This window comes from Hemicordylus capensis, chromosome 2 (genome assembly GCF_027244095.1).
Source record: "Hemicordylus capensis ecotype Gifberg chromosome 2, rHemCap1.1.pri, whole genome shotgun sequence".
NCBI lineage: Eukaryota > Metazoa > Chordata > Lepidosauria > Squamata > Cordylidae > Hemicordylus > Hemicordylus capensis.
Genome location: NC_069658.1, coordinates 134,953,953 through 134,976,287, shown reverse-complemented (window position 1 = coordinate 134,976,287; position 22,335 = coordinate 134,953,953). Strand labels below are relative to the sequence as shown.

General features: G+C 46.5%; 1 long non-coding RNA gene across 1 annotated transcript; it reads left to right on the top strand.

Annotated features, from left to right (window-relative positions):
• The first annotated feature begins 10,798 nt into the window (after window positions 1-10,798).
• LOC128347787 (uncharacterized) lies at window positions 10,799-13,912 on the top strand. The gene is made up of 3 exons (XR_008317720.1): window positions 10,799-10,944; window positions 12,015-12,310; window positions 13,104-13,912. It is a non-coding gene; the product is annotated as an uncharacterized LOC128347787 (long non-coding RNA).
• Window positions 13,913-22,335: the final 8,423 nt, after the last annotated feature.

The following is a 22,335-nucleotide window of genomic DNA, read 5'->3' as shown; positions in this document are numbered from 1 at the left end:
TGTCAACAATGGCTTTACGGTAAGGATACCGAGGCGTCTATTAAAGTAAAACAAGCTGCTTTAGACTTTGAACACCTTTCCTGGGACACAATTCCACCCTGGCTGTATAACCTGTCTATTAAACCATACACTCCCAGAATTCACAAAGTGATAGCCCAGCTTGATTTGAATAGGTATTTCCAGGTGTGTGCAACTGCAACCTACCCACCAGCCTCCCAACTCCACCCTCAGTCCGGCTCTAGAGACCCTAACCAGAGATCTTCTCTCTAGCCCTAACTGTCCCTATCCCTGGCTCATCCAAGCCCTCTCTAACTCTGGGTCCCTCCAGCCCTACCTGAGAAGGTCAGCTCCAACTGAATCTTAGAGACCCCTGTTCTTTCCAAAGCCCCTCCCTTAGGAATTCTCTCCAGAGGGCGTTCTTATGTATAAATTCCTCTTGATTGACAGTGTTCACTAACCAATCACCACAGGCCCGAAAGGGCTGCCAGGCAAACAAGGTCAGTGATGGCAGCAGTGGCACCAGTGTGGTAGCATGGCCCGAAGAGGAGTGAGTGGCCATCTGGCTGAAGAAGCAGGGTCCGCATAAGCAGCTGTTTTTGACTAGGAACTTAGTTAAAAGTAATTTGTTCATAGAGATCCTTGATTCCCAAACGGTTCTGGGGCATCTGATATGATGAGAGTGTAGGTTGTGTGTACATCTGCTAGTGTGTTGCAAAACATTAATTAAAGGCTTTGGAGAACCCAAAGCATCACCCAGAGTTCTCAAAACCAGGACAGAATTATATACTTTCATCAGATTGTATTTATCCAAATAATTATTTTAAAATACTGGAATCAGCTAATAAAATATCCCTGGATATGCAATGACAAAACATTCTTGAGATATAGTGTACAATATCCAGTATTCAATAGGTAAAAGAGATCTGAAGTTTGCTGATATATAAAGGAATATGTTCTTAATGAAGTAACAGACACATTTTGACCTTCAAGTGGTCTTCATCAGTGGCCCAGTATGGAAATTCACAAGTTAGTCCATCAGTTTGTGCAACTCTTCAACAGCAAGTTTTCACAAAGACTGCCCTTCTTCACAATTAATTTCATAGCGGCAAACACAATGCAGACGTCAAGTTCTACCCAAGGTAACTTGTGCTTTCTTTCTAGTCTTGAACTCAGGGACTGTCATACTAACAAAACACTGGTACTTCTGAAATATTCAACTAACTCAGATCCACTGCTGGCTATGCTGTGGGGGCAAATTTTGACAACCTCCCCTTCCCCAGGAAGCATTCTGTGTCACCTAAAAATAATACGTCCCTGAAGGTAATGCAGCCCTCAGAGACATGTTTTCAGGTGACACAAAGGGGTTCCAGGGGAAAGGGAGGTTAATTCACACACACATATACACTAGCACTGATGCAGCATTATTTTGGAACTCCACTAGCCGCCCTGGTGCTACAGCAAAGCTTCTACTGTGGCACTGGAGCTTCATTATTCAGGATGTCAGCCAATATTTTCAAATTGTTATGTGCATATGTACTATTTGATGCAAAGTATGTAATTCTGTCCTGGTTCGAGAATGGCATTGCATCCAGACCAATGACGAAATGAATCATGAACTGGTAGTAAAGAGGCACAACTTTATTAATGAACAAAAATTGGAAGAGATGGGGATTGTCTCTCTATTGCCTAAAGTGCAGTAACTAGAGGCTCGCCACCAGCGGTGCAAGCCCCAGCCTAAAACACCAAAGGTGAGACACCTTGGCTCCAGGCAACCTCATTGCCCTATGACTGAAGCTGCCCGCCTTAGCCAACTTAATGGCAGGCCTCTGAAGCAGGCATCATACACACACACCCCGAAGCCATAAAGCCATTCAAGTTGGTGATGTCTCAGCAATCTAGAGCAGCATCTAAGGACTGAGTGGCCTCCTCTTTATACCAAACGTGTGCCTTAAGGTGCTCACCAAACCCTACACTGTTATTACAGTCCACACTACCTGCCACAGTACAGCTAGCCTAGCTTGGCCCCCTGCACCTCCCACCAACCACACAAAACTGCAGCCAATTCCCACTGTAAACCAGCCAAATAAAGGTCCAACCCAAGGGGGTGGGCAGGTGAACCCCATCACTCATCTAAATCTCAGGATGAGGAAGTCAACACTTGGATGGGGAATATATCCCCAACCCTGAAGAAAAACAAATCTACCCCAATCCCTATGGATTTTCCTCAGCATTGTCTACAACTACAACCAACTACCTCAGCATTGTCTACGCTGAGTGGCAGCAGTTCTCCAGGGTTATAGGCAGGGATCTTTAGAAATACAGGAAGCTGCCTGATACAGAGTCAGACCATTGGTCCATCAGCTTCAAAGGCAAATGGGACAGTAAGTCCCATACAAGGCCACTTGCTCATTAAGATTACATTATTTCCTCTACCTGCCATACCAGGACTGTGGCTCCCAAATACCTGCAAGTGGGCATAGTTGTTTTATGGGGATTTTTAAAATTTTCATAGTCACCACCACCAATGTTGTACCTAAACCAAACTGCATTCCCTTTAGGAGATACCACTTAGTTGTATGGAGGCTCACCTGGTGCCACCTCTGGCATCATTCCATCACCAGGCAAAGACCTTCAAACATACAAACAAACAAATCCAGCCTCTGAGACATTTTGAGCTGATATTGATGGCTTTATCAGCTTATGTTTTTATTTGCTGTTCCCTCTTGCTATGTTTTATTGTTGTTGCTTGACTTTATGCTGTCTTTATGGGTCTATGATTTGATTTTTTAAAATTTGGTGAGCTGCCCTTAGAGCACTTGTGTTTTGAAGGGCAGGCTTTACATTTATGAAATTAATTAATAAATACATACATCCAATAAATACATACATCCAAAGGGCAATCCCTCAGGGCTGGATTACTGCAATATAAATGGTGTTTTGAGTATGTGAATGATCTATCCCAGATCAAACACCACATATTAAAAAGTGTATCCCCTCAGGGCCAAATTATACTTTATAAGATGTTGCTCAGCCCACTAGCTTCAGTATGCTTGCTTATTCCCCTGTTAACTTGGCAAAGAGGTACATTTTAATGTGGTAATTCTCTTTATTTAAAAGGGGGAGAGTAACTGGCCCTATCCCCCCCCCAGCACAGTACTTCCAGTGACTGTTGCTGGTGTCTGTCATGTTTCTTTTTAGATTGTGATCCTTTTGAGGACAGGGATCCATCTTATTTTTATTTATTATTTTTCTGTGTAAACCACTCTGAGCCATTTTTGGAAGGGCGGTATAGAAATTGAATAAATAAAATAAATATTTCTGTTGTGAATAATACACAGGAGACAGGAGAAATAATACACAATCCCAATTAGAACCATTGCAGGACGTAGGGCTTTACCCCTACCTGCCCCCTGCCAGCTATGGTTCTGATCTTGATTGCAGCCCCCCCCCCGCCCCCCCAGCACTTCTCTATGTTAGTATTTACCTAAAGAAAAGACCTTTCGATAGAACCAATGGGAGCCCCTTTTCTGATGTAAAACATTCATGGTTTATTCTGTTCAGCGTGTGTGTGTGTGTGTATGTGTACTGGTCTGTGACTGTAATAAAGTTTTTGATTTGATTTTGATTTCGTGTAAATAGTGTACAAAGGCACAAGCCAGATCACTTAACACCCCCTGCTACTCCCACTATTCATGAACCTCATGTCACATGTAGTTTAGCACTTACATGATGCTTTGCGGCTGAGTCACTTCACAGGTGAAGCTCAGCTCTCAAGTGATGAGAAATCAAGTGATATGCATACCTGCATGAACCAGCAGCATTTCCTATTGCATAGACCTTCCTGTTATATTATCAAACTTATCAGAACACAACACAACTTTATGGTAATTACACCTTTCTTTTTAGTAGCTTCTCCCAGATTAGAGCCATCCCCTGGTTCCATTGAAGGAAGCTGGCAAATCTAAGTGACATACTGATTTTTCTCCTGCAGTTGCAACTGCAACAACTGCTTCCAAACTCCAAATTCCACCCTAAGAAATGGTGCTAGGGCAAATTAAGAGTAGTCCTGGACTACTAAGAGTACTGCTTTTGCAACTGCAGATTCTCACTGCTCAGATAGACTACTCCTGTTGAGAAGCTGTTCTGCAAATATTTGCTGGATGCTGGTCCCTAATGTTACATGTCTCTGATTTTTTCCTCTCATATTCCCACCAGCAGTATTTATGACTGCAGGCACTACACTCAGCCCAGGCCTGCTCAATGTAGGGCCCCCAGCTATTTTTGAACTGCAACTCCCATAGTCCCCTGCCACAATGGCCAATAGCCAGGGATTATGGGAATTATAGGCCAACATCTGCAGGAGGGCTGAAGTTGAACAGCCCAGGCCTAAAGGTACAGAACTAATGGGAAGTTGACATCACACCTGGCCTGTTAAACTTACTAAGTCTCTGAGCAAGATAATAACTGGCTTTATGTTTGCCATCTTCAAAACATGCTAATTATTCCATGCTGAAAAGAAAACATTACATCATTTAGCACTCATTGAATAACTCTTGCCAAATTCCATGATTTTTAACATCCATTTTTGGGCATCATTTTTTGGTCTGTCCTCGGAGCCTCAGTCACTCTCCCAATAATGCCACCAATTACCTCTTTCCCATGATCCCCCTACCCTTTAATATAACCCTACATAAGCTCAGCAAATAACAACTGTATAAGAAAATACTGCCACTCCAAAGACATTTAAGCAGGTACAGCATTAGCTACTAAGTGTAGTGTTAAGTATTTAGGAATTCAGCGAGGCTCTAGTGGTTAGTTTTTATGAACATCCTGCCCTTCAAGAGGCATCACTCCCCGAAACTAGATGTTCCTGTTTAGTCATTGGCAATTCAGTCACACTAATCACACTGTCATACCTTGACCTGACTGCTGGCAAGCTGAAATGAATGGATTCACAATCCATCACCTTGACAAAAAGGGCAGACTTGATTTGCCTAAGTACAAGACGAACTCTGCAGTGGATGGATCTAGCAAGTTAGTGGAAGACCAGAAGATGGGAGATAGTGGAAGAAAGAGGATTTAATTTTCCTGGCAGTTGCTATTACACACATTCATTAAATGTTTATTCACTGTTCTTAAACTGCTCTTCTCTTTTGTAGTCAGTGGCTGACATTACGAGGAAAATTACTCAAACAAGTCCCATTGAGATTAAAAGGACAAGTTAAGAATAGCCTAACTTGTCCTTTTTTATTTCAATGCAACTACTTTGAGTAAGTTTCCTTACCATGTCAGCCAATATGTTCATGGACTCTGTGATCAATGACAACTACACATTCGGTGCAAACCTGAGCTCTATTTAGACATTATGTTGTACACATGTTTTTGTGTGAATTACTGTACCAGCATTCATTTTAAAAGTGAACCCGGGTACAGGCCCCTCAAATGCATTGTACATTGTTTGTATAGGAAGCATTGTGCTATACCTGTGTTCAGTATAACATGAATAACTGTACCTGCATACAGATTTGTACCTGTGTACACTGTACACAGATTGTATGAGTGTTGAATGTAGTGCCTGAATAGGTCTGTGGAGAAAGACTCCTAATCAAATCACATATCAGAACTCTTTTAGGATTCTATACTTCATTTTGAACTTGCCTGACATCACATAGGCCTTTACCTCTGTGAGCCCATTCTCACATAATGCGAAACCCATGTTGAAGGGGCCCCAGGTTGAAATTTTTGATCAAATGTGTGCAATTTCATTTCAGACCCAAAAGCATCCTGAGGTTTCCCTCCCGAGAGACTGATTTGAACCTTCAGTTTGGAGTGGGTTTCACTGCTCCAAACACAACCATAGGTCTCTGTGGTCATCAGGAGTAGACACCGACTCGACAGCACACTTTACTTTACCTGCGGGTTGGCAGTGCCAGTGTTACATGCGAATGCTGCACCGCCATCCCACTCTGCTGCAACCAGAGCTGAGGGAGGAAGCTCCTCCCTTGCCCCAGCTGTGACTGGCTGCCTGGGGCTGTCCTTGTCAAGAAGGAAGGCCATGCATCCAGTTCCCCCTCCTCTATGCAGTCTCCCTGACTGCAGAGATCCTCCTGTCCATTATGTGTGAATGCAGACAGGAGAGCAGTGCGAGGGGGAGTGAAACCACGAGTCCATTGGACCCACAGTTCTGCGTTACATGCAAATGTGGTCAAAGTATATTTCCTGTCTCATGTAACAGCCTACCGGCAATCAGGTAAATTATGTGTTTCCTGTTTTGGACAAACCACCAAATGGTGTTAAAAAGTAATATATCATGCAAATAAGGCTCCCATTGCCCAGAGACATCGAGTAAATAACTTTCTATGACTTGGGCAAGCTTGCCCATCAAAGTATAATGGCCAGTCTTTGTCTTCAAAAGCCCTGAGCAATTTCCCAACATCTAACCCAGATGTCTGCATAGGGGTAAATTCTTAATTAACACAATTCTGCAAGCTTCCCATGCCAGACAGGGGGAAAATAAACTCTTCTCTCTTAAAAGGGGATGGAATACGTTAGGTTCCTGGTTATTTAGTTCATCCGTCCATGTCTTTCTACCTCATGAGCTTCCTTGATGGTCTCTCACTGCAGTCCAGGCTGCATGCTCTGAGGCACGTGCAGAGATCCTTCCAATCATGCTGAAAGGTTAGTTTTAAACTTCATCCTTCAAACTTCATCCTTCAAACTAAGATTATCAGCCTGCTGATCGAATGGTATCCTGGGATCAGGATGAAGAAAATTTGCTTGGCTTCTGAACACCTGTTTTTTTCATACTTTCTTTAAACAGCCTGTAAATTGTTCCTTTGTTTTTAAATCAATAGACTATATTTTTAATTCTTGTCATATCATAAGGTTGACTGTGCTGAACTCAGTACTGCATTTTGCCTCTCCCACATCACTGCTTATGTCACAGTCTACTGAAGAAGCTCTGGGACACTTTAAAATACCTTTTTGAGTTTACCCCTTTTTCGGCTACAACACTAAACCCTTCATGGTGGGCTCTGGGAGAGCTGTGCCATGTTTTTCTGATGTTCAGTCTGCCTGGCCAGCCCAAAAGGCTGATGGTGGCAGCAAAATAGATATAAGCAAGGAATCTGGAGATGCCCAGTTGAGGTCTGACCAGCTGAGACCCACTTCTACCTTGACATGGTGGGAGAAGTGGGATTCAATTTTAGATGCATGAGAATATGAGTAAAGCACAGATCTGTGTGTTTTTATTTTTGTTTTTACATCCAGAGATTTTGCCCAAGAGCTGTTGTCTGTGTTAGTACTGAAACAGGCCTCTTTGTTTGTTTAAATAGAACAAGGCCAAAATATTTACAAGGCAGAAAGACATTTTTATTTTGAGATTTTTGCATTTTGATTTTTGTGGCAAAAGAAAGACCCAAATCTACCTAAACAATAATGGAGCTGGTCAGTGGGGAACAAACTGGTCCAATTAATGCCTTTGGAAGAAGATAGGAATTGGAAGAATGGGAAAGGCAGATGTGGGGAAAGTTTGAGGCAAAGTGGCAGAAGTTAAGAACATAAGAACAGCCCTGCTGGATCAGGCCCAAGGCCCATCTAGTCCAGCATCTTGTTTCGCACAGTGGCCCACCAGATGCCACTGGAAGCCACAGGCAGGAGTTAAGGGCATGCCCTCCCTTCTGCTGTTACTCCCCTGCAACTGGTACTCAGAGGTACTCCCCTGCAACTGGTACTCAGAGTTGCCAGAAAAGGAAGAACAGCAGAAACTAGAATTTCAGAAATGCATGCAGAAATTAGATCTGCAGATCTGATGACAGAGAGAGGGGATCTGGGAACATGTGTGTAACCCCTGCTCTTAACGGGTTAAACCATTAGATTATATAGGCTTGTCTGGTTAGAGGCTACATATGCAGTTCCAAGTGGGCAAGATTCCCAGCACATAGTATTAGAGCAGCTGCCTCCCAGCCAAAGTTCCCACCAGCGACCCCAGCCAACCAGTGGCCACTCAGATAAGCGAACCTTTGCTTACCAATGTTTGTTTTGCCCCTGGGAGCCAGTTCTGGGGAAGAAGCAGCCAGAAACCCCTTACAATCGAGCGGGGAGAGGGAGAGAAGTTGGGGAAATACGGGACTGTTGTATTCATCCAATTCCAAAAGAAGAGCTGCTCCCAAGCCCAAAAGATGCTTTCAGGCCTGCTCGATCTAGTCCGTCCCCCCCAGATTTTTTTGAACTACAACTCCCATAATCCCCAGCCACAATGGCCAATGTCCAGGGATTATGGGAACTGTAGGATAACATCTGCAGGAGGGCCAAAGTTGATGGGATGGGACATGTTAACAAGAATTGTCCCAGGGAAAGCAACATCTTTCAGAGGGGGTTCCTAGCCAGTGAACTGAGTGCTGAGTTATCTCAGGATCCTCCTTCCCCTTGGTGCAATGTTCATGGCACACTTGCACACCCCACCGATGTGCAAAGAGAAGAAAAGTGTCTGGGTGGTTTAAGTGCAGAAAAGGAGGAGCCCAGGAGCCAGAATTCCCTGGGGATTATGGCGGCAGAACCACAAGGAGTGGGTGGGAAGATAGACCAGCAACAGCTTTCTCCCTGGGAACTTGTGACTGAACCAACTACAGAAGAACTATAATGTACCCCAAACAGGCAGTGGCCTAGCAGAGAGTGAATCTGCCATCCAGTTGTGGGGTGAGATGGTGTGGAGGTCTGGGGCATACTGGATTGGGGAGCAGGGAGTACCCTGCCTGTAAAGGAGGGCTGCTTGGGAGCAACAGATTTTGGCCCTGATGAAGAGTCAAGTGCTGGGCATGGGATTCCTGAAAGCATGGCCCAGAGTTGTGAAGTGGTGGAGGGGAGTCTGCTGTATGAGTATTATGCACTAACGTATGTACTATGTTAGGATTTGGGGCTTCTAGCAAACAGCTGCAAAGCAACAGAGCAGGGGGAGAGGGCAAAAGAGCATTGGGACTGCAAAAGCAGCAGGGGGAGCTGTGCTTAATCTCTCCCTTGCCAGCTGTTTTTCCTCTGCTACTTCTTACCACACTGCATGGAAGGAGGCAATGGCAAACCCCTTCTGCATGCTACCAAAGACGACCACAGGGCTCTGTGGTCGCCAGGAGTTGAAACCAACTTGACGGCACACTTTACCTTTTACTTCTTACCTTAGCCACTTTGGTTCCTGCTGGGATTCTGGGTGTGTGTTTGCCACAGTGGGGGAAGGAGTTACAGGAGAAAAGCAACTGGTGGCAGAAGGGCTATAGCTTGTAGGTAGCATTAGGAATGAAGACCAAACGTCCTGTGAAATAGAATTTCCATAAACTGAGCCAGTTTGTTCCACTTGTAAACTCTGTTCATGAAAGCGAGACTTACAACATATTACTCAGAGTGCTGGAGAAGGGGCTGGTGCATAGGGATACATTTTTCTCAGTCTCTCTCATCTTGTTAAACAAGGCTTCACGGTTTGCAGGAAAGGAGGAGGCCATCAAATGGACTTGAGCATTCTGATATTAAGAGGATGAGGCCAATATTGTAGCACAGGTTACACAGAAGCTGCTTCATCCTGAGTCATTCCCCTGCTAACTGAGCAAAGAGGCACCTTTTAAAGTGGTGATTCTCTTTATTTAGTAGGGGGAAAGTAACTGGCCCTATCCAGCCCCAGCACTCTTGCGGGAAAATCCTCTGGAACCTTGCCCTCCTGTTTAATTCAGTCCCTTGCTTTCATCCTTCCATCAAGATTTGACAGAGAATGGGGTGTCTTACTGAACTAAAGAGGATTAGACAAGCAATAGAGCTCGTTGCCTGACAGAACTGAGTCAATTCAACGAGGTGTGTGTGCTCAAATTAGCTTTTATTCATGATCATGAAGGCAGAGTACAAGTCAAAAAGTCTGACAAGCACTGCACCCCAAAGGTATGCAGTGGCTAGTATATATAGGTCCAAAAAAGCAAGCAAATCAGTAAATCCTTCAATACATGTCTTTGTAATTAAACAGATGTTTTCATGTGGTGCCAATTAGCCTTGGACATGAGCTACTATTTGGCCTATCCGCCCTCCCTACTCCTTATCGGTGTCTTCTGCTGCTAGCTATGTTTCTTTTTCTGCCGAGTGGGGAATTTGTCTCATGACGTTGGCTACATACAGTACCTTTTGTCAGGCTCTGGTATTTGCTACCTCTTGGCCGAGGGGCCTCACATTCTCAAACAATCTCATTCAGGCCTACTGGCTTTGCATTCTGTTAGGAGCCTGAGCCAAACTTTTATACACTTATTTGTGAGCCTGGATTAAACATTCCTATATCAGCACAGCATCCCTCCAGTGGCTGTTGCTGGTGTCTATCTTGTGTTTAGATTGTGAGCCCTTTGGGGACAGGGAGCCATTTTATTTATTCATTTTTATTTCTGTATATAAACTGCTGTGGGAACCTTTGTTGAAAAGCAGTATATAAGTATTCGTAGTAGTAGTAGTAGTAGTAGTAGTAGAAGAAGAAGAAGAAGAAGAAGAAGACCACTAGTCCATGCAGGTCAGGATTGTGTACACACACTGGCAGCAACTCTCCAGGAGTCTTTCTCAGTCTTTCCTGGATATGTCAGGGACTGAACCTAGGACCTTCTTCATGCAAAGCAGATGCTCTTCCACTAAGCTATGATGCATGCCTGACTATAAGACCAGTGGTGAGGTCAAGGTGATCTCATAAACGAAATCACTGATCTCATAAACGTTGATCTCATAAACAAAATCTGAGCTCTAACCAAGGAAGCCTCTAGTGTAGTGATTGTGGTATATTGTGGGAAGTTTTAAAGATTATGTTGCTTTAAAAGAGGGCCTCAGCCTGCTTAGTAGTTACTGGAGGGTGGAGTTAAGGATTGTAGCTAGCCAGCTTGTTGCTCTGCTGCTAGATTTAGGCTGATGATTTCTTCAAGGAACTGCCTCAGATAAGTTGAGTTATCCTACGTGCTTTTCCAAGGATTGTTATTAATAAATGTTCATTCAGTAATCCTGCTATCTTGTGTGCTGACAACACTATAGTGATCTTCACTGAGCACAGAGGAGTCAGGTCAAGCATTCTGGGACATGTAGCCTCTACACACTAATTGGTTGGTCAAATGCAACTTCAAGTGTAATTTTCATTTCATAAACTCACACTCTACATCACAGTAATATCTAAGCAGCATATTTCCTACACAGTGCCAGCAGCCAATCACACAGTCATATAGAGCAAGCTAGAACATGCTCCCTTTAAATGCAACATCTTGGAGCAGACTATTGACACTTACAATCTTTATGAGCATACATTCTGAGCCCTTTCTCATGATCAGAGAGAAGGGCATGAGGGCACGTGGGGAAGAAGGCTGCTTAGATTTACCTGCCATGCAGACCATCGTTGGGTCCATGCTGGGTGGGCGGATGGACACTGGCTTTTTCCGGCATAGTGGAGGGCCAGGAGCCGGGACGCATCATCCCAGCCCCCAGAAATCCCATAATGTAGCACGCAAGTGCATGGTGCGTTTTGGAGATCCCTCCCCCCTCACGCCGGCACTGGCCAGGAGGCTGTTTCCATGTCAGTGCTGCACGGTGCCAATACACAAACATTTAGCCCAGGATAAGGGCACACTCGCACCTTTAACTTCAGCTGATGGGCGGGTCTTTGGTGGGTTTGCTGCTGGCAGCCGCACAACTGCCAAGGCAGGTACTGGCTGCCTTAGCCAGTCCACACTTGGCTGTGCATGAGAACAGTCTCACTATTTTTCAAGTATGGATGTGCATGAATTGATTTTTTTGATTCGATTTGTACCTGAATCAAATCATCCCTGATTTGTTTGGGGTCGAAATCTAGCCAGCTAGTACAGGGGTGATTTGTTTTGTCCATAAATCTCCTGAAATCTCTTGTAGATTCGGGTACAAACAGTTTTGCACCCAAATCGATTTGCACAGAGAGCAGGCGCAGGCAGTGATTCTCAGTGGCATGAAGGGGGTGAAAAAAATTCTCTTCTCTTTCCCTCTATTAGGAAAGCAGGAACAAAAAGCAGACAATCCACTCCAGGCAGCAGGCAGTCAAGGCAAAGCAAAGCTCCTCTGGCTCTCTCTCTCTTCTCCCACAAGGCAGAAAGGCAGAATAGTGGCTGGCTACGTCCTTACATACATTTGAAAATCCCTCCTTCGAACTCCCCACCCCCACCCTTGTACACTTCTTTGACCCTTCCCCTAGCCAATGCAGGGTCAGTCACCCCTGGTAACACAAGATTTGAATGGAAATGAGCCCATCTGGAACCAGGGGGGAATCGCCAGCCAACTGTTGCACACTGTAAGTCACCAATCTGAAGCTTGGGAGGGCGGGATTTTCAAAAAGATTTCCTGACACAAAATGGAGACAGCAAGAGAGATTGCCACAAAATGGAGGTCTGAATCTACAAATTTTTCAGGTCCGAAATCTGGGTGATTTTTTTTGGACCAAAATCTGGCTAGCTAGCAATGGGGTGATTTGTTTTGTCCACAAATCGCCCCAAAGAGGTAGATTTGGGCACAAATCATTTTGTATCTATATTGATTCACACACCCCTAGTTTCAAGCAGGGATCATTTGGGGGGGAAACCTTCAGCATAAGAGCCTTTTCCAGCATTCTGGCTTCAACACACGGCTGCATTTCTCCCACCAACGGAGTGGAGGGGCTTTAAGGAAAATGGAGTCCTGTTCTTTAAATCTAGCACCGTTTTGGGAACTGTGCATCAAGCACTGGGAAGGACTATTATTCCAAGCACTCTGTTCTCACCTTCTAAGATGTTGCTGGGGTTCAAGAGTGTTCTGTTTCCCTTAAAAGAGCCCCATTGGCATGGGGGAAAGCACAGCACTGCAGTGTAAACTGTCACCTCCTCCACACGGTGTCTGCGCAAAGTATTCGGCTTTAGCCAGAGCTTCACACAGGCCTAATAAAAAATTAATCAGGGAGCTGTGCTTAGGGCTGACAGGAGCTACTACTACTGGCTGCTGGACCTTGCAATAAAGAACACTGCTCTCATGTGTTCTCTGTATTGTGAAGAAAGAAGCTGGAACCAGTTGTGTGCTAACCACAAGCATTTTTCTTGTCGTTTTTTGTACAGAGCCAGCAAGCAAGCCTTTTCAGTATCTTCTCCAGCTCTCTCTTCTGTGTCCCCATCCCTTGACCTTCAACCTATATCTATTTGTTCCTTCCAACCATCTCTTAAAGGAACCTGATCCTCATATCTAGCAATTTAGCTGCCAGGGTCAGGAGGAAAGGAGAAGAATGGAGGATAGCTCAGCTCTGCTCACCAGCTCAACCATTCAACCATTTCAACTACCAGGACTCTGTGGCTGAATGATCAGCTTGGCACTGCTCCTTCAGGATTTAAACAGCTGCCTTCCCAAGCAGGCAGCATCTGCCATCTTAACTGTCATGGCCAGTGGCTAAACAAAGGAAGCAGTTCAGCCTGGTTCTGCCAACGTGCCAGGACTTCAACAAGTGCTGCGACTTTACATCCCTCCCTTTCCAGCCCGCAAATTTGCCAAGGTGTTTGGGGATTGCAGGTTTTTTAGAATCCATTTAATAAAGGACCACTGTGAATTGTCCCAAATGTGTCTGCTCCAAACATTCTGCTCTTAAACAATAGTAAAAAGAATGATCAAACATATCTTTAAAAAAATTCTGTTAAATTATTTTATTTAAAATATTTGACATATGTTTATCTCAGCCATGATGATAATCTTATTTATTTATTTGAAATATTTCTATACCGCCCAAAACCTGTGCCTTTGGGCGGTTTACAATTAAAATCATTTAAAACATCAAATCAATTAACAATTAAAATCAATTACAACAATAAAAAATAATAACAGTTAAAGAGAAACTATGTTAGAAGTATCTCTCATTAGTTTTCTACAGGAAGGTCAAATGGTACCACTAATAAATGATCAGTTGTTTTTAAAAGCCAGCATTAAATTCTATGGCTCGTATTCTGCACAGTGAAACACAGACAGATCAGCACTGCTCATGCAGCTGTGCAGGTCTCAAACACTCTCCACACTGTTGCAAAACTGCAGCGTAAAATTGCAGCTGTGCAGTACTATGCCCGTTGGAAATAATGGATTTAGCATTATGCATCTGCATTTGCACAAAATCACAGGGGAAAAGCCGTGCTCCATAGCAGCAGGGGATGGCGTCTGAGACATGTGCAGCAGTGGGCAGTGCTGAGCCATTCATGTTTCACTGAGCAGAATGTGAACCACTATTATTTATAGAATACATTTGCATCATGTCCTGAACTTTAATATCCCAGATCATCACAAGCACCCTCTATTTTTCAGTTTATTGAAATGTGATTTCTAATAATTAGTTAATTCAACATTAAGTGAATTTCTCATTAGCTTCTCCACTAAATGAAATAAGATAAATAATGTTGCACTAGTATTTTTAAGCCCGTTAAAATAACGGGCGCTAGGAGACCTTTGGGGCCAGCTATCTCCGCCTCAGCCGCACCGCATCCTCCTCCACCCGGCCGGGCCCACCGCCTCCTCTGGCCGAGAGTGGGGGCTCTTTTCTGGGAGTACTGCCCCACTCTCCCTCCCTCCCTTCTGCCCCACACTCTTGCCTCTCTTCCCCTCCCTCCCCACTCTCTTCCCCTCCCTCCCCCTCCCCTCTCTCTCACCCTCCCCTTCCTGTCAGCCTCCTGCCCCAGTCCCTTCTGCCCTCCCCACTCCCTCTTGCCCTTCCCTCCCCCCTCCCCCTGCCCCACTCCCTCTTGCCCTTCCCCCTCTTGCCCTTTCCCCTCCCCCTGCCCCACCCCCTCTTGCCCCACTCCCTCTTGCCCCTCCCCCCTGCCCAGCAGAGTTGTGTGCTCTGGGCCCCACCGCCACCATTCCCCCTTCCACGGCCGCAACAAAGGGAAGCAACATCTGCAAAAACTCCCTGCGCCACTCCCTCCTGCACTTCCCCCTCCCTCCTGCCCCACTCTCTCTTGCCCCTCCCTCCTGCCCCTCCCCCTCCCCTCTGCCCCACTCCCTTTTGCCCTTCCCCCTCCCCCCAGCCCCACTCCCTTTTGCCCTCCCCCCTGCCCCACTCCCTCTTGCCCTTCCCCCTCCCCCACTCCTTCTTGCCCTCCCCCTGCCCCACTCCCTCTTGCCCTTCCCCCTCCCCCTGCCCCACTGCCCCCCTCCCCTTGCCCTCCCCCTCCCCCTGCATTTTTAAAATTTCTTCTTACCGGCCTGCCACTCCTCCTCCCGGGCAGCAAACAGTTAAGTTCTGCAGCCCAGTTCCATCGCACCCCAGTCTCCCACGGGCTCCTCCTGGCCTCCACGGCATGTTCCGCCGGCGGGCCCGCCACGTCACATGGCCTGCCGTGGCCGCTGCCGCCGCTTGTCAGTTGTTGAGGCCGGCTGCAGGACAGCCACTGCTCCCCCCATTCCCACTTTTTGCCCCGGTATCGGGGCCCACTGCGGGCTGCCCGTCCGCTGCCGGGCCGGCCCCACAACCACCACCCATCGCCCCGCCGCAGCTGCCGCCGCCATGGGCCTCAGTCACCGCCGCCATCGCCCCTCCGTTGCCCCACCACCGCCATCGGGCCCTGTCGCCCCGCCGCGGCCGGCATCGGCCCCAGTCGCCGCCGCCTCCTACTGCTGTATCGCCGCCGCCGCTTCCAACGCTCCCAACATGGCCGCCTGGTGCCTGTGGCCGTGTCTCCCTCGGCCGAGGGAGACATGGGCGCAGACACCGGAGAACACGGGCGCACACCCAGGGACTTTATTATAGAGGATTAACAAAATTAAACTTGAGTTGGAAAGCCTATCACTGCCATTTAAAAAAAAAAAATCTGCTGAACTATTGGAAAATACTGGTGAGAGCTGCCTAGAATCCCTCACCAAACAGCAGCTACTTGGGGTTTTTTCAAAAGGGACTTTGGAAAGTCTCTCAAATCTATGAGAGTCAGAAGTGCTAGTTTGCCCACCTCAGTTCTCCTGTTCTTTTATGAATTAGTTCTTGCCTCAGGATTCGAAAGATAAAGAATTTTTAAAATATTCATGCCTGCCTCTGGTTGATCCTCACATCAGTCAGAGGAAAGCAGTCAGAGTTATGTCAAGTGTTGTGGCACATAGTGCTGCCAACCATCTGGGTGACACTGCTGCATGATCATTGGTGCTATCATTGCAGAGTTGCCAGGAGAATTATCTAAGTCCTGGTCTTGTAGGGTTGCCTTGCCAACAGTCCCATAATATCTGGGACACACCTATTTCAGGCAAAAATCATTTGTCCCATTTTTTTTTTCATTTGCCCCCTCATTGCTTGTATGTGGGAGCTGGTGCTAGCCCCTGCAGACTGCTCCCTGCCTTGCCTTGCTTCCTCCTCCTTTTGCCACCTCCACCGCCCAGTGGTGCTCTTACCCCTGGACTTTGGGGCTAAAGTTCAGGGCCTCCACACCCCTTGGGGGCCCCCAAATCCTCTTTCATCTGTCCTGGGTGATGTGAGTGCCACTGCCCTGCATTGCTCCAGGCAGTCAAGTATGATTATGACCTGTGCTGGGTCCTTCAGAAACAGAGTGAGGAGTGGGGAAAGAATGATGTAGGATGAGAATATGTTAAAGGCCTGGGGGGTGCTCCAAAGTCCTTTAGATCAGGGATCCTCAGTGTTGGGCCCCCAGATGTTCTTGGACTTCAACTCCCATAACCCCCAGCCAAAGGCCACTGGGCCCAGGGATTATAGGAGTTGAAGTCCAAGAACATCTGGGGGTCCAACGTTGAGGATCCCTGCTTTAGATGACGATGCTTAACTTGCAGCAGGAATGTGTGTGTGTGTGTGTGTGTGTGTGTGTGTGTGTGGTGTCTCCAAAGGCCTTTAGGTCCAGGCTCCAGAACTACCTAGGTGCACCTCTGCCACACCATTATAGGCAAGTGGGTGGGTGTGCAATGTGTCCTCCCACGAGTGAGTGAGAAGCATCCCATCCCTTCACCTGCCACTCCAAGAGCCATGGAGACTTGCCCTCCATGAATTTGCCTAAGCCCTGTTTAAAGCCATCCAAGCTGGTGACCATCACAACATGCTGTGGCAGAGAATTATCTAGATTAATGATGCCCTGTGTGAAAAAGTACTTCCTTTTGTTGGTCCTAAATTTCTTGGCCTTCAGTTTCATGGGATGACCTCTGGTTCTAGTATTGTGAGAGAGAGAGAATAAATTCTCTCCATCTACTCTCTCCACACCATGCATAACTTTATAGACCTCTATCATGTCTCCCCTCATTTGCCAAGGCCCCGGGTAATCTTACCTCATAAGGAAGGTGCTCTAGACCCCCGATCATTTTCATTGACATATTTGGTTGCCAGGAGAACTTTCAACAGGAAAAAGGTTGGAATCCTATTTGAGACAATAAAAGTATCTTGATAATCTTTAATCACTTCTATCCATCATTCTCTGGCAAAATCGCTGGATTTTCTTGTAATAAAAAAAAAATCTGTTTACTTATTAGCAAATCATATTATAAAGGAAAATAATTGCATTCAAGAAAATGTATTTAAAAGAATACCCAGAAGCTAATCTTCAAAACATGCAAAATGAAATTTTACAGATGAAATCTCTGTACCGCTTCTCTCTCTCCCTATTAAGGAAAGCTGTAAATCTTTAGCTTTCTCGCATTGTACCATTTCCTTGGTGCCTCGGGAACCAAAGTGATAAAAGTATACAATGCAAGTGTAAGCAGGTTGTTCCCTCCAACTAGCTCTTTAAGAAGAACTTATTTATTGATAAAGCATCTCAAAAATATTAAAAGGTTACGATGTCGATAAAATACATATGCAGGAAAAAGCTGGGAGCAACAAGAATTGAAGAGGCACGATTGCTTGGCAAGCAGAGTACAGCTACTTATCATGGCCATCTTTTGGCAGGTGGTTTCCCTACATTCCAGAGGAAGATGTTTGGAAAAGAGAGACAGACTGAGAGACAGTAGGCACCACCATTCCCTCTAAGGTGCGTGACTGCGCATGCACACACACACCCCAAGTCTCCCACACAGCAAGCCCTAACTGCCACTCACTTCCTCTGCAGCTGCTGCTGCTCCCCTCTCCCCTGCCGCCTTTCCCCATCACCTCTCACCTCCGCCTCCCCTGTCCACTGCTCAGGCTCTTATGAAGGAGAGAATAATCTCCCTCCAAGTCCCCTTTACTGCCACTGCCATATGGAGTTGGCGGCAGCGAATGGGAGTCAGAGGGAGAAAATTACTTCCTGCACAAGAGCCTGAGCTGTGGACTGGGGAGGCGGAGGCAAGGGATCTTGCCCAGAGCCCACACCTCCACCTCACCCACCACTCCGGCTCTTGTGAAGGAGGGAATCATCTCCCTCTGAGTCCCGTTCGCTGCTGCCGATCCCAAATGGTGGTGGCAGTAAACAGGACTCAGAGGGAGATGATTCCCTCCTTCACAAGAGCCTGAGTGGTGGGCGGAGAGGCGGGGGTGGGTGGAGGAGGGAGGAGGATAGGAGGCAGTGGCAGCTACCCCTCCCCTGCAGCTCAAGGAGAGAGAGAGTGTTGAGGTGGGGGCCTGGGGGCGGGGTGGGTTGGTGGAGGAGAGAGGAGGACAGGGGGGAGATTTTAAATATTTATTATTTGCTCGTGTGTGTGTGTGTGTGTGTGTGTGTGTGTGTGTGTGTGTGTGTGTGAGAGAGAGAGAGAGAGAGAGAGAGAGAGAGAGAGAGAGAGAGAGAGAGAGAACGGAATTCAGCTGGTCTCACAATAGTGAGCATGAATTGTCCCATTTGCTAAACATGAATTGTCCCATTTGCTAAGCCTACTTGCGTGTCGGCGGATGTGACAAGCGTGCATCTGTGGTGGCACGCACAGGCATGCCAAATATCTCCGGGTATTTCCGGTAAACGGGCAATGGTGCGGCAGGGAGATACCCTGCCACCCCAACGGGCTTTACAGAGATCGGACACCAGTGGGGAGAAAGCGGCAGGAGGGGTAAGTGCACCCACCCCCACCCTTAAAGCTACACCCCCACCAACTTCGAGCCTCCCCCACCCAGTTCTTTGCACATCCCTAGTAAAATGTCATGGGCCAATGAGAAATGTGGTTTGCGAACTTCTACAGAACTCCTGCTTATGGATGTTACTGAAAACAAGGTTTTCCCTAAACAACCTGGATTGTTACCACAGACAATTGCCAAATCTTGGTTTGTTTCTCTATATTGTGGTTTGTTCCAGTCCTGCCCTTTCTCCTTAACTCTTATGATCTGAGACTGTCTCTCTCTATGCAAGAGCCCTACAAAGACAGAGCTACTGAAACAAATCAAGATTAAACATGATTGTGATTCACACAAGGGCAGCCCGGGGGTGGGGGGGGCATCAAGAAAGGTCAAACATCACCTCAAATGTTTGCCCTCCCCACCTTCCCCCAATTTTTGTTTTGGAAATCTAACATGGATCATAGCTCAGCCACCCATTAAAGCACTTTGCCCCTTATTTACCCCCTTAATTTTTTTTCCCCTCTGGTGCCGCCACTGAGTTCAGACCTCACACAAGACTGTGATTAGAACAAACAGATTTCAAACCCTAGATTCAGATCATGGATTGACTTCCCAAAATAATCCACAGCTTATTGACCGGCACAGATTCAAACATACAAACTCACCACAGTTAAACTAAATAAACCATGGTTCCATGTGATATCTGAACCCACCTCTCAATCACTATTTTAACTACTATTCTAATTCCACAACAACTGAAGCAGCAATGGGGTGGAAACAGACAGCTCTGAATCTGCCATACCTTCTTTGGAGCAATACCCAACTTCCTTTCTACAATGATCAGCAGGCAGAGAAGTCATTCACACAATCAAAAACTGAGCCCATTCTCACGATCCTGTGAGCGGGCTTGAGAGCGGGAGGCAGGGAAAGCTGTAGCAGCTTACCTTCCCCGCGGATGATCTAGAATAGTTTCTGGGTGTGCGGATCACACGCCCACATGAGCTGCTGCTGCCTCGGAGACGGTGGAGGTTCAAGGGCTGGGACACGTCATCCCAGCCCCCAGAAATCTCCAGGGACAAGTGCACGGTGCATTGTGGGGATCCCCTGGGATGGCTGGGAGCCTGTGTGACAGCGCTGGCTGGCGCTGGCACATAAGCAGTTAGCCCAGACGCGCCATTAATGTTGGCTAACCGGTGGGCTCCCTAGGCAGGTTTGCTGCCAAGGCACCACCAGGAACCATGCAGCTCCCGGAAGTTCTCACGGGCAGCAAAGCCAGGGCTTGGCTGCCTTAGACCAGTCTTGGCTGCTCATGAGAACAGCCTCACTGTGTTCTACCCGGGTTTGGTTGCTGTGAGTGCTCCCAATGTTTGGTTGCGTAGAAGCAAGGTAAGAGGAAAATCTGGGTAGAAGTGATTGCGTGGAAGCAAGGTAGGAGGAAAACCTGGCTAGCTTTTCCTTGCTTCCACAATAGGGGTGTGGACAAAACCAAAAAACCCAGTTCAGTTTGAGTCAAACCGGACTTGAGTTGAACCAAACCCTGGTTTGTGCATGTTAAGCCGGGCCCCAGTCCAGCTCGAGTCTAAACTGGTTTGGGCCCAGCTTGAGATTGGGGGGGAGGGGCGTAAAACAATATTTTGGGGGACTTATCACCTCCAGAAGCCTCAGGGGGTGCTGCCATGGCCGCAGAGGCATCTCTGGCAGTTCCCCCTCCCCTGCCAGCCTCCCCCCAGTCTTGAAAGGGCCAATGCACATGCATGGCGGCCTCCAAAATGATTGCCGCCATCACAGAAAGGGCCAAAACGTCCCCGAAACAAGCTGAAACGGCTCTTTTAAGACTGGGGGAGGGGGAACCAGCAGAGACCTCCCTGCTGCAGCACCCTCTTCAAGGCCGCCGGAAGCAGTAAGTTCTAAAAAAAAGATATCCCCATGTATAACCCCCTAACTGGCCCCAAGCCGGTCCGGGGAGGTTTGGCTTGACCTCGAGCTGAACTGGGCTTGGTCCGGCTTGAAGGCGAGCTGGTTCACACATCTCTATTCCAGACAACCAAACACTGGGAACTCATGCAGCTCCCAAACCCAGGTAGAACACAGTTTTTGATTGTGTGAACGACCTCAGAGTGTTGCACTGGGATGAAAAGAATACAAGGTTACACTTTGTAGTGCATGGCAGCAGCAACTCTCAGTCACTGAAGAACGCAGGCGACAGCCTTCTGTTGTTGAGACAGACAAAAACGGTAATTTGCAAACAAACATTAGTAGCTTCAGGTCATGCCAAGTAACTGAAGAGTAAATTATTATTTAAGGTTTACTTTTATCTTTCTTCAATAAACTCACCCCCCAGCACTTTTTCTCCTGACCGAATGGTTATTTAACCACAGAAAATGCAAGGTAATAAACATTCTGGCAATATGATTTGGAAATAACCAGGGCTGTAATTTTGAGTAACGGAGGTTTCAGGATGTTGGTGCTCGACTTTTTATTCCCATTAATGAATCTTAATGCACTGTGAACCTCATTAGTAAAAACAGGTTTAAAAGCTCCTCTGCATTGGGCTTAGTCATCATTCATTCTGCATGCCTAGATCAAAAGTATCTTCCCTTTGCCTTAAAAAATATATAATAGAATCAGTTCCTTATCAGGAAAATAAGTGTCATCTAGGATGCTTTCATATCTGCCATCGGGTCGATGTGACTATGTTATCTCCATAGCAGTTCTATCTAGAAGTATTACTCATATTTTTCTTGCTGTAAGCAGAACATATGCTCAGTTGATATAATGTCTTCAAGGAGGTTACTGCACTGTCAATTTTTCTAAGTTGGGTGGGGAGGAGTGTGAGGAAGCATTTAAATATATGATACCCATCCTGCAAAATGAACTCTCTTGGTACTGTCCAGAAAGGGGGATATTGCTGTTGCATGTACAGGTCAGTTCTCACTTCCAGATAATTACCTTATCCATATCTTAAGAAGGACATAGAACTGGAAAAGGTGCAGAAGAGGGCAACCAAGATGATCAGGGGCCTGGAGCACCTTCCTTACAAGGCAAGGCTACAACACCTTTTAATTTAGGGGGGAAAGTCGACTGAGATGAGACATGAAAGAGGTCTATAAAATCATGCATGGTGTGGAGAAGATTGATAGAAATTTTCCTCCCTCTCTCATGACACAAGAATCTGGGGTCATCCCATGAAACTGATTGCCAAGAAATTTAGGACTGACAAAAAGAAGTACTTTTTCACACAAATCATAATCAACCTATGGAATTCTCTGCCACAAGATGTGGTGACAGCCAACAGCCTGGATGGCTATAAGAGGGGTCTAGATAAATTAATGGAGAACAGGTCTGTCAGTAGCTACTAGTCTGTTGGCTAC